The following is a 12,195-nucleotide window of genomic DNA, read 5'->3' on the forward strand; positions in this document are numbered from 1 at the left end:
CATCAACTGAAATGGCAAGGGAGAGTCAAGGACTGGAAGCTCATGCAAAAGAAGTGTGTAGTTCAGAGTTTCAGGTCAGAAATTTGGCAGTCTTCTTTTGGACAATGAGCAACGGAAAGAGGCTAGTGTTCACTTTTGGTTTCTATCAAATACTTGATCATTTTTTCTTTCTACCTGATATCACGTATGATATCACATATATCATGTGATTCCATTCTACATATCTACTTTCCATCCTGCAGAGAATTTATGGCAAGTGAAGAAATACAGAATCCCCCAGCTGTGAATATGGAAATGGAAAAGTTGATAAAGGAGCAGATGGTACTCAGTGAAGAGAGACTGAAGGTTTTGCAATATATCGGGTATGGCAAAAGAGGGTATAGCATAAAGGAAAACAATTGTTGCTGGAGTTAATGAAGGACTTGGCTACAAAATGCGCTTTGCTTCCTGTCAATGTGTGATTGCTAAATGCAGCAGTAAGGCAGGGTCTACATCTATTTCTCTACAGCTCTTTTGAATGGAAAAAATGCATTCTTGATTTTCAGTGCCCCAGCTACACTTAATAGGTGGCGATCAGGCTCTAAAAATGGAGGAATGCAGAAGTAAATCTCGAAACATAGCAGAAATGGGCAAAGAGGGGTGGAGAGCTAGAACTTGGTGTTTTTGTCAAGGCATTTTTTCTCCATGGCGTGGGATTTTATTTGCGGGATAAATGAAGAGAGGAGTCTGGATAGAAATCTAACGTTGCTACGTTTGAATATCCATCCTGAACACAAGACACATTGGTGTGGGTGCAATGCATTACGATCTTTACAGGGAGGTTTTTTACGGTGGATGTAGGAACCAGGTAGATGACAGTTAGTTCCTTATCGGGCAGTAAACAGTTGGCCTTGAACAGCAACAATCTCAGGTTTATTTTCATTGCCAAGATGGCTGTAAATAAAAGAAAGCCCAGTAGTATGGATATTCAGATTCATAATTTTATATTTGAAGTACTGACTGGTTTGTATTTTAGGATACCTGACTCTTGTTTCCTACTTTGATAGCACCTTGTTGCCCCCAACACTTGCCAAATCTGATGGAAACGAATGGTGCAGAACTCTGGAGAATTGAAACAAAAGTCTAGGTAGGTCGGGAAATCCTAAGAACAGTCTGGAATTCAAGCAATATTTTCTTTTCTCCCGGGCAACGATGAGGCAGACGGTTGCTTTGAGAGTGCATGTTTGCTCTATTCTTTGTTCCGTGTGTTCCCACATACCTTCTCAGTTGCTTGGAGGTGGCAGTAAGAGCCAAAGAAGCTGCCTGTGGCATGACTTTCCTTTGGCCAGTACAAACACCTGTGCATGGGGAGATCTAGCAGGAACTGGCTCGGTTAGAATGAATCTGGGGGAAATCAAAAGTTAATTTTGATGTGGATCCCTTCTCAGTCATACAAAAATACTCCTTTTTAACTCTTGGAGAAGAAGAGGGGAAGTATGAGAGGAAGAGGGGAAGTATTGGAGATACTTCCTTTCTCTGTGTCCTTGCAGCATGCCTTCCCGCTCTGTGTCTGCCTTCTCTTGCTCCAGAGCACATCCAGTTGGGATGTTTGTAGCCTGTATGGTAGCAAAGAAGTTGGTAGCGATTGTAAGTACCTTGCTACTTTGAAGCATAATGATAAACAGCTGTGTATGAAAATGTCTTGATTTCTTTGGCTGGTAGTGTCTGGTGTCTGTAGGCACTGCTGGCATCTGTTCCGTGTGCTGAGATTCAGCACATGGCCTCTGTCATGTTTCCATGTCACACTGCACTGTGAAAGATGGGAATTTTGACTGTGGTCTGTTCCGTATCATTCAGACAGCCCTAATGTGGAGTGCGTGGAGAAAATGAGCATCCAGTATGAGCTGGTCGAGGGCAAATGTCAGGAGAAAGGGCAGATGTGCAAGTTGAGTGCCACAGCTTTTGGCTGTGATAGCCGTGGTCCAATGTGTCATTAGAGTAAAGTGCGTCTGAGGATGCACCAGACACTGAGATAACAAGTGGAATTCCTTTTTAACCTCCGCCTTACTCTTTTCAAAAAGTAAGCCATCCGTTTGGTTTCACAGTAGTAGTTGGTATTTGTACTTGAAATGTGGAAAAGCCGTAACAAATGCCAGTAATGAAGGGAGTGCTGTCCTACATGAATGTGGCAGATGCAAGGAGCCTCAGCCCTTGTGCTAAATCTGTCTTATCTTGGGAAAGAAATTCTACCTCTGCCTCAATTTCTCCCTTTGTGTCCAACCAGATGGTATTGTTTAGTAATCTAATATGGCATGTAGGAGGCTGAATCTATCTCTGTCCATCACAAGAAAAGAAACACTACGTTTAGCCAGGCTCTCTGAAAGCCACACAGTATTTCTTCTGTGCATGTCAATAATTTGTTCTTCTTTTCCTTCAGATGACCCTGTTGGATGTGAACATTTGCACAGCAGAAGATGCTGAAGTTGTGCACTCCAACATGCTTCAGATGACTGAGAAACGAAAATGTAGGTTTGAAGAAGAAGTGGAGCACGTGGATGTACGTTTCTTTTATTTGATTACATATATCTTCATCACTCCTTGGGATTAGTCTGTTCTTCCTGTGCTCCCACCTGCAATGCCTTCTGCGTGGTAGGCTATTGATGTCACCTTAGAAAGAGGTCCATAGTGTGACAAAACACTCCAGAGAAACAGTTTGGTGTGGAAGAGTTTCATGTGGAAGTGTTCATAATTCTTGTGTTTATTATTTGTAATATAAATAGATTGTATTTTTATGATCATTTCTATCTGAAATACATATGATAGCCATGAATGATGTATGGCCCAGTCTGCTTAAGATCAGACTTTAGGAACAGCTGGAAATGATCTCCCAAATGTCTTCCAATCTTTTCTATACATAAAAAAAGTCGGGCAGTTGTTTCTAAAGGGATAAATTACAGAATGTGATTTGGTGCTTTATGGTGCCAGAATAAACAGAAGTTTTGAGAATCCGCATTCTTACCAGTTTACTTGGAGACTGATTTTTTTTACTCTCCAGATAGAAGACGCCATGTTAGATACCAGTCGTAAAATTCCAGGCAGCCTTTTATCATGTTACATATCCTCTTACTCATTCATTTCACCTTCCAGCAGTTTAGAAAGAACTTGTTCACTTGAATGTTTTTCTTTGGAGTGATTTGAAGGAGACGGCTAAATGGCCATAATCCAGGTAGAAACATAAAAACAAAGGTGTGCTATAAAGACAGGACTTCTTAATGCAAAGAGCCCTCTGAAATTCAAAATACCTGCTATAAAATTAAAAATGTAATCTTTGACTTTTAGATGGGAATTTCTACTCTTCAGTTTCATTCTGTCAGGTGCATTTTTGCTAACTGCTTGATTCACGCTGAATGGACAGTCCTGTCTTATTGTTGGTATGGCAACAGCGATAGAGATCACTGCTGCTTTCTGTAGAAAGTGGCTGCAAGTTGCTATGACGAGATCTTGTGCAGGTCTAGAGTCTGATTGGATGTGAGGTTCTCATTGTTTCAGAACACCAGCTTGGAGTGGCAGTGTCAGAGGTGTTCATTATCTAGGAAGATTTTCATAGGCGATGAGTTTTGCTGAGGTAGCTTTCTCTTCTGGGTGTAGAAGATATGTGCATAATTAACTTCCAAGAATCCTAAATATTTGGGGAGATTTTAGTATCTACGAAACCATTTTGACTAGCTTTTTTATGTGGCCTTAGATGATGAAAGTGATCTGGATACAATCTTAGAAAAAAGGCAAACGGTAAGCTGTGAGGAAGAGCTGAAGGAGTATTTGGAGAACACCCTTTCTTCTTGAGATCAAATTAGAACAAGGTATGAATTTTGTATGGTAAACTTAAAAGGTAGAGCATCTTTGAACATTGGTTGTACTACTTAGGCCTTGTTTTAATGCTGTTGTGTGAAGGTATGGAAAAAGAGTGCTTTTCACTTCATGTAAGAATATAGAATAATGTCCCTACTGAACAAGGTTAAGGCAAATAATGCCCACGGTTAAGGAATGGGACAAAGGAAGACTGGTATCATTCAAAAACCATAGCACATCAGTATTACTGTGCATACCATCTCATCCATGCCTTATTCAGAAGGTAAAAGTAGTAGTGCAGATTCTTGGATCACCGGAATCAGAAGTTGGTCTGCACCATCATCTCTTCACTCATAGATTTGATCTCATTCAAACTTCTAGGAACTCAGACATTTAAGACAGCCAAGCACTGGCAACTTTAAAAACCATCTAAAAATGGGTACAATACCGCTCTCCTTCCTGAAGATCTTAGCAGCAGCTCTGAAGCCATAGAGGAAGCAGCACTGTTCACACACCCAGGAGGTCTTTCCTACCTGCTCGATCAGAGGCACATTAGAAGAGCAGTATGGACCTGAGGGGCAGATGCACATACCTTCACACACCTCGCAGTGGGACTGTGGTTAGAGCTGGAGGTTTGATACTCTTCCTAATAATTTGAGCCGTTAAAACAAAGCTGGAGGTAACAGACCAAGTGAAAATACAATGCCAGGTTGCGGAAAGAGAATGTTACCTATCTGAACTCCTACAAAAATTCCCCATCATTCTCTTTGTTTAGGAGACCAAGCCAATGTCCGTGTAAATGAAAACAAGCGTGAATATTGATTTTTCTTGAATCAAGACTCAGTGTCTTGGTTTGAAAGACAGGTATGGTCTAAGGAAAGGCAAGAGCCCCTTTTCTGCCATGCAGAGTGCAACCCCCCTCCCTTTTAATTATTTTAGGTCCAATTCAGACACCTTCAGGCAGGAGATATGGGGATAAGAATAACAGTTCTTTACTGGTATCTAACAAAGCAGAAAAACAACAACAGCTATAAAAATTGGCAACAGAAACAGTCTAGCTCCGCTCCAGTCCCTTCTGGCCGCAGGCCGTCTCCCTGTGCTGTTACCGGTGCTGTGTGGGCAGGGCAGGTCCCGCGCAGTTGAAGAGGGCTGGGTGATGGCGGCCGCGGCCCAGGGGAGAGAGAGGATGGGGAAAGTTACTCCCCCCTCACGGTGTCGGTCGTGGTGCTCAGCAGAGTGTCCGGAGGTAGTAGGGTGAGCTAGGAGAGCAGCAGAGCGATGTCCAAAGGCAGGGAGCGTGGATCTCAGCGCTGGGATGACAGGGGAAGATGCCAGAGCAGAGCCCAGGTTGTCTTCCCACTCCACGAGCCAAGCGAGAGAGAGAGCCCAGCTCCAGACCCCCCCCCGTCCCACCTTTCCTTTTCCGGTTCCCCCCCCCTCCCCCTCCAGCCACCCCCCCTACGAGAGAACATTATCTGTCGTTTTAAGGTGTAGCCACAATTACTTAGCATAACAATGGGAGAAAATTCCACTGAAAGAAAAGGGCGTAATTCAACCTCCAACACTCAGCTTTATGTCCAAGTCAAAGGCAAATAAACCAGAAAGGCTCCGCTGAGCACAGTGCAGAACTAACATGGAAGACAGTAATTTGACCTCTTATGTAAGCAGTGTTGGAATGGTTCCCCATCCAAAAGGAAGGATGTCAAATGTTTCTTTGGAAATATTTTAACTTCTGTGCATTTCTTTCTTTGTAATGAACTAATCTCTAACAAGCCAGGACGTGATTGTGTTCAGTAGAAACAGATCAATGGCAACATTTAGCCTAAAGGTTTTATGAGATTGATCAGGAAGTTCGATTTAGATTTAAAGGCACTGTAGTCATATTTAATTTTATTTCTCTCCGCACTTGAGTCTCTTAAACAGGGACCTTCAATTGGACAGGAACAGGACACTGAAGCACATTGTAATGGATGACGTAATGGCTTACCCAGAAGCATTTTGTGGGAATTGATTTCTTCTAGGTATCCATCAGCCAGCATTTTAGTGTGAAGGGAATCTTCAAACAGGTAAAACAAAAATTCCCGTTGGTTTCAAACCTGACTGCTATATTAATTTTTCACTTTGGAGAAAATTTTCATGACCTTTAAAATTCAGACTGTATCAAGTATTGTTTCAGCCATTGAAGAAAGTGCTTTTGATAGAGATAGGAGAGGGAAACCAAAACATTTCTCAGAGCCACACTTTGAGCTCTGTCCTTGTTACAAACGGCACTTGAGCAAATGCATTTGCCTTTGGAACAGAAAACGATAAGGTAACAGGCTTATCATTACGGATTTGAGTGTTCCAGGTTCTTTAGATAGTAAGTGATCTATTCAAGATGATCTCTTCCTGAAATAGATCCATTTTGAGAAGGGATATGGATTTCTTAGAAGAAAGCAAATCCCTACATTAAAACGGTGTGGTGGGTGTTTTTTGTTGTTGTTTTGCTTTTAGAACTTGCAAGGCACAATCGACTTCATAGTTCGAGATGCAGATAAGACCACGACATTGCAAACAGGTGTTTCTTTTTGGTTGTTTTTCAATCTGTCTATCTTTGGATTGTAACCAGTAGAACTGTGCTTGAACTGGAAAGAAGTAGCGGAGGTTTCAGAAGTGGAACATGCGGTGGAACAGTAAGCTGAGAGCATTGTGCAAGGAGAGGAAAGAGGGGAAAATGGTAAGAGTTTCCTGAGTCTGAAGGGACCCCTAGGGATTGTCAAAGTCCAACTCCTGGCCCTGCACAGACACTCCAACAGTCCCACCCTCTGCATCCCTGAGAGCATTGGCCAAACGCTCCTGGATCTCTGGCAGCCTTGGGGCTGAAGTCAGATCAACTAGCTTAGGGCTGTGTCTGTTTGAATTTTGAAAATTAGCAGGACTTGAAATGCTTCAAGGAAGAGAACTCTGGGTGGCTCCAGAAACAGCCTGAGAAACTCGAGCAAACTCGAAACCTCAGAAACTACCACTGCTTTCTCTCCCTCAGCCCAAGCAGTCCCAAAGAAGAAGTGTTCCCAGCAGGCTGGGATAGCACACATATACACTACATATACGTGACAGGCATCGCCAGCAGCCACATCCTGCTCCTTTCTGTGGCTGGCAAGAGTGAGACTGGATGTTTACATGTGGGCAACCTGGGTCCCTCCAGCAGCTCAGACACTCAGCCTGCCCAGTGACCCCACTGAATTCCAGTATTAGCAGTGTGCCAAGGCCACAGCACTACTCCGCTTGCTGGCACAGACCATCACACGCCTCCTAAATCAGTCAGGACTCCCCTGGTCCCACAGCCAGCACCCCACTTGCTCTCCCCCAGGCCACTGCCATTGTTCACCAACTTCTCCACTTTGATCTTTGCTGGTGCTCTCAACACTGGCACACCCAGATGTTCTGCAGCTGTTGTCTCCTGGTGGAAAGGACTTGTAAAGCCATGTTTCCTAACAGGACTTCCACAACCTTTCAAAGCAACCTTTACTGGGGTATGAACAATCTCATTCAAATGTCAACATTTCTTTTCCCATATGTGAAATCAGAATTTCCTTCTTCCGGGCATGCCCAAAACAAGGCACAAACTACATTGTGCCTTCTGTTTCACATGCTGACTCGTTTGTAAACAATGCTAGGAGAATACCTGTTTTGATCCAAGCTAATCTCTGGCCCTTATAGTGCTTTCGGTAGTTAGTTTTGCTTTGCTATTTACTTGATGTCCCATTGAATTGTTGAATCATAAACAGACTATCTGTCTGTATAGCAGCATAGCAGTGATGAATACATGCAAGAGAAGGAGCAAGGTGATTGTTTGCTAGACTCTTCCTAGAAACTGAGAAATCTGTTACTTAATGCTGACCACAGCAGATGAAGGAAGCATCCTACATGATGTCAAAGCAATGAAGCTGTAATCACTTTTATGATTACAGTCAAGGCACTGCTTTTGCCACCATAAGTGGAGTGCAGGGAATCTTAAAAGACGACACTCTAACTGTTGCTCACTGAGAAAATAATGCTTTTACAGCAGAGCAGGTCTCACCGCAGCTAAATCATGGCTTCAACTGTACACCGCCTTCAAAAAAGCCCACAAAAACACAAATGAAAGGATTTGGAACCCAAGGGAATCTCGGCTTGTGAAATCAGGTCACTTTGGACTCTTTCCAAATTCTCAATTCCATTTTCTTCCGAGCCAATCATCTCACCAAACCTGAGAAGTAATTTATGGATTTCCAACACATCTAATTACCTTAGAATTAGATGGCCACTAGGCAAAAAGACAGAAACAAGCAGTTAAGAGAAGACTGAAACCAAGGGTATTTAGAACAGCAATACTTGGACGTAGCAATTCTTAATGAAACCAAAACTTTTAGGACTTACCCATGTATTTTTGGAGGTGGAAAAAGTCCCTAGGGAGCTCACACTCAGTGCCTGGAGAGGCACTCTCGCTCGCCTTTCAAGGAACGATTCGTCACAGCAGAGGCAGCAGACCACAAGATGGCCGACGAGAAGGGGCAGTGTAGAACGCTCTGTCTGTCTCTGTCTCTACTCAGTGTAGAATGTCTCTGTCCTGCACATTTTCGTGTGCGATATGTCCCTCCAGGTCTTCGGTCCTTGCGAAGCTCTATGTACTGCGAGCGCTGCTACTTGCAGCTGAGAAGGACCGTGGAGCTAGCGGCGAATTCGGAGAGCGCTAAGCACGAAGTCAAGAAGCGAGACGTGTCCCTGCAATGTGGTGCTAAGAGCAGCTTCCTCGCGGCGGGGGCGAGCTCCGGCCACAAGACATTCTCGTCCTGGCAACGGATCTCTGTGAAGGGCGTAGGCGAAAAGCTTTCATTTTCCATTTGAACTGCGAGAGAGGCAGACTGTTACACGGAGCTCTGAGAACAAAGGTGCACGCCCTAGGCGGGCTTGGGCAGAAGCAGCGTTCTCGATGTTACAAATGAGAGACAAAAGTCTCGATATTCAGTAAAATTTTGGATTGCTTTATTTGATATAGAAAGAGCAAGCAGCGCGCTGGGGAACGCAAGGGGTCACCACCCACTCCACGCTCCACCGAACCTTGGTTTGCAGCCTCTTCTTATACTGTGGGTTCTCATTGTAATCAGTACTTTTGGGGTTTTTTTTGTTTGTTTTTTTGTTGTTGTTTTGTTTTGGTTTTTTGTTTGTTTGGTTTTTTTTGCTGTCATAATTTTGCTAGGTAAGCAGTGGTGGTTGAATAAACATCCTTACACAAATTCACAAAGCCTTTGGGTGATAATCAGTCACAGATAGCCATCTGGTCCTTGTAGATGACCACCAGAGAAGTTCTGGAAGTCTGGTCCTTGAGATAGGCAGCACTGATCAGACAAAGGCAGGAAGGGGTTTTTTTTTGGAAGTTCGATTTTGCAAGCTGGTAGCCGATACAACTTGTTTGAAAAACATAACATAATGTAATGTAACATAATACAACATAATATAACATAACAAGGTGATTTTAAACAGAATTATTTAATCATATAATTTCCTTTATCTAGGGTCCATGCTTCACTTCAGAGCTTAGCATTGTGGTTTATGCAAATCCCAATGCTATTGTGATTAACAAAAATCATTTATCAATTGTCACATCGAGCTCTTGGCTACCGGCACACTGCTGGCTGTGGGGCGCCGCTGAAGTGGCTTCTGGCCGCTGGGGAGAGAAAGCGGCGCCAGGCGTGGGCGAGGGCGGTGAACGAAGCCGCACAAGTCCCGTGCTTGTGTACACCACGTTAGAGGCTACTAGGAGAGGAAGGTGGTTGACTCTCGCTTGCCTTCCCAAGTGCCCTTAGCAGTCAAAAGGAGCAAACTGATGCCCTGCTGCTTGTGCTGCTCCTTGGTTCCCTTGCAGCCCGCTGTGAAAGCATTTGCGGTCACTTCTAGGCGCCGAGTTGCACACAGCACCACGGTAAGTGCCGCGGAGAAGGGAAATCCAGAGTGCAGCGAGGAGCTGGACGTGGCTTATGTGCAGTAAGTAGAAGGTGAACCCAGGCACTGCCTCTTCAATCTGGCCCCCTCTGCTCTGGTAGCAACTTTTGCAAGTCCGCAAAGGGAGCTGCGAGTATGTCGAATGGAGGGCAGCGAGACGCCGTGTGTTATGCACCCTTTCAGGGCTGCTGCCAGGGGGCTACTTTAAGAACGCCTTCTTCTTCCTCATGTCCTTCTCGCTTCGCTCTAGCTGCATGGAGTACACCACAGTGAAGGTGTGAGGAAGGGCACTGCCCCAGCTTTTGCCCTGGCGTGCAACAGCTGTCAGCTACTTTTCCAAGCAGCAAGAGCACTGAGAAGTGAAAGTGATTGTGAAGGAGTTCTTTGGCTGCTTGCGTGCTCTGCACTGCACTGCGCTCGCAAGCCCGGTGCCCTGCGGCTTCGTTCTTTGCCTTCTGCCGTCCGGAGAGAGCTGAACTCCAGCGGTCAGTTTCAACTCTGCCCAACAGCTTGTCCTTACTTCTGTGGGCAAGCACGTGCTGTTGCCTTGGCTCCGAGTGCAAAGTCCCTAGCGAGCACTCACTCAGTGCAATGCACCCAGAAAGACGCTCTCGCTCGTCTTTCAAGGAGCGATTCCTAACAGCAGAAGCAGCAGAGGCACAAACTGGATGACGAGAAGGGACAATGTAGAACACGTCTCTGTCCTGGCACATTTTCGTGTGCGATATGTCCCTCCAGGTCTTCGGCCCATGCAAAGCTCTATGTACTGCGAGCGCTGCTACTTGCAGCTGAGAAGGACCGTGGAGCTAGCGGCGAATTCGGAGAGCGCTAAGCACGAAGTCAAGAAGCGAGACGTGTCGCTGCAATGCGGTGCTAAGAGCAGCTTCCTCGCGGCGGGGGCGAGCTCCGGCCACAAGACATTCTCGTCCTGGCAACGGATCTCTGTGATGGGCGTAGGCGAAAAGCTTTCGTTTTCCATTCGAACTGCGAGAGAGGCAGACTGTTACACGGAGCTCTGAGAACAAAGGTGCACGCCCTAGGTGGGCTTGGGCAGAAGCAGCGATCTCGAGTGCTTGGCTGCCGGCACACTGCTGGCTGTGTGGCGCCCCTGCAGCGGCTTCTGGCTGCCGGGGAGTGAAAGCGGCGCCAGGCGTGGTCGAGGGAGGTGAACAAAGCCGCACAAGTCCCGTGCTTGTGTGCACCACGTTACAGGCTACTGCGACTTTCAGATACCACACATGTGCCCTGGCACAGCTCCCTGCCTTGGAACCACGGCCAGCGGGTTCCTGCCCACCTCAGTCCAGGGCTTCCTTCCCTTCCAGCCCCTTTGTTGGCTCTGGGGCTTGGAAGTACAACCTTTGAGGGACACATCTGGCACCCAAGCTGGTTTAATATGGCCATCTCCAAGCCTCTCTAAGATGTTGGGAATGCCTCTTTTTCAGGGTACCTAACACTGCCTCTTGCAGCAAGCAGGGTCCCAGTGGGGATCCTCTGAGGGGCATGTCCCTGCGACATCCCTTTACTGATCCACTCCTAAAGCCTAACCTCCAAGGAAATGCTCTTGTCTAAAGCTCTTGCTTGATCCACACATTAATTAAGGGAAGAAGTTATGCTTTCAGTCACTATAGTTGGAGAGACTGTCTCAGAATAATCCTCACTTCACTCTTTTTCAGTTGAAAACCCCCAGATATTTCCAGCTGCTGGCTCTGTCTGTGTTGCCCTGTGACGCCCTTGTTGTGTGTATGTTGCTTGCCAATACTTAAATGCAGGTGCCTTTTCTTCTGAGGCGCCTCAGTGTTGTCTCTGCTTCTCCTGGCTGTTGGTGACCCCTCAGAGTGCAGAGGGCCTGTGTCCCCTGGTTCATTTATTACTGGCCCTCACATGGTTGTTAGCACACCTCTGTGTGCTGCCAGAGCTCCTTGGTCCTGTGCAGGTGCCCCGTGCCTGGGGGTTCCTTAGGTTCCCAGGTGCCCGTATCTGCTCCCTGGTCTCTGCTCCCATGATGGGTGTGCTTTCAACCCCGGGAGAGAGGAAGGAGACTCCCAGCAGCAGGCCTGGGTCTGTAACTTCCCGCTCCTATGCCTTCTCTCCAGATGTTTAATAACCTTCATCACAGCACAGTCACCCTGGCGAACACTGGCAAGATTGAATTCAACTGGGTGCTAAACCTTAGCATTGCAGAGCAACATCTGCCTGGCGTGTTTGTGGTCAACCCCACCATTGTAAGTAGCACAAGCGACTGACCCCAGCCCTGTGTCAGGTGGCCCAGGAGAGTGTTAAAGGGAAAAAAAAAGGGAAGGAGGGAAGGGGGGGGGAAAAGTCAGAGGGGAAAACCCCAAACCCAGCCATTAGAGAGAGAGGGCTGTAAGTAATTTCTGCTGGGGGCAGAGAAGCAAGTGTTCTCCT

The sequence above is a fragment of the Sturnus vulgaris genome, chromosome 12, assembly GCF_052056855.1.
Source record: "Sturnus vulgaris isolate bStuVul1 chromosome 12, bStuVul1.hap1, whole genome shotgun sequence".
NCBI lineage: Eukaryota > Metazoa > Chordata > Aves > Passeriformes > Sturnidae > Sturnus > Sturnus vulgaris.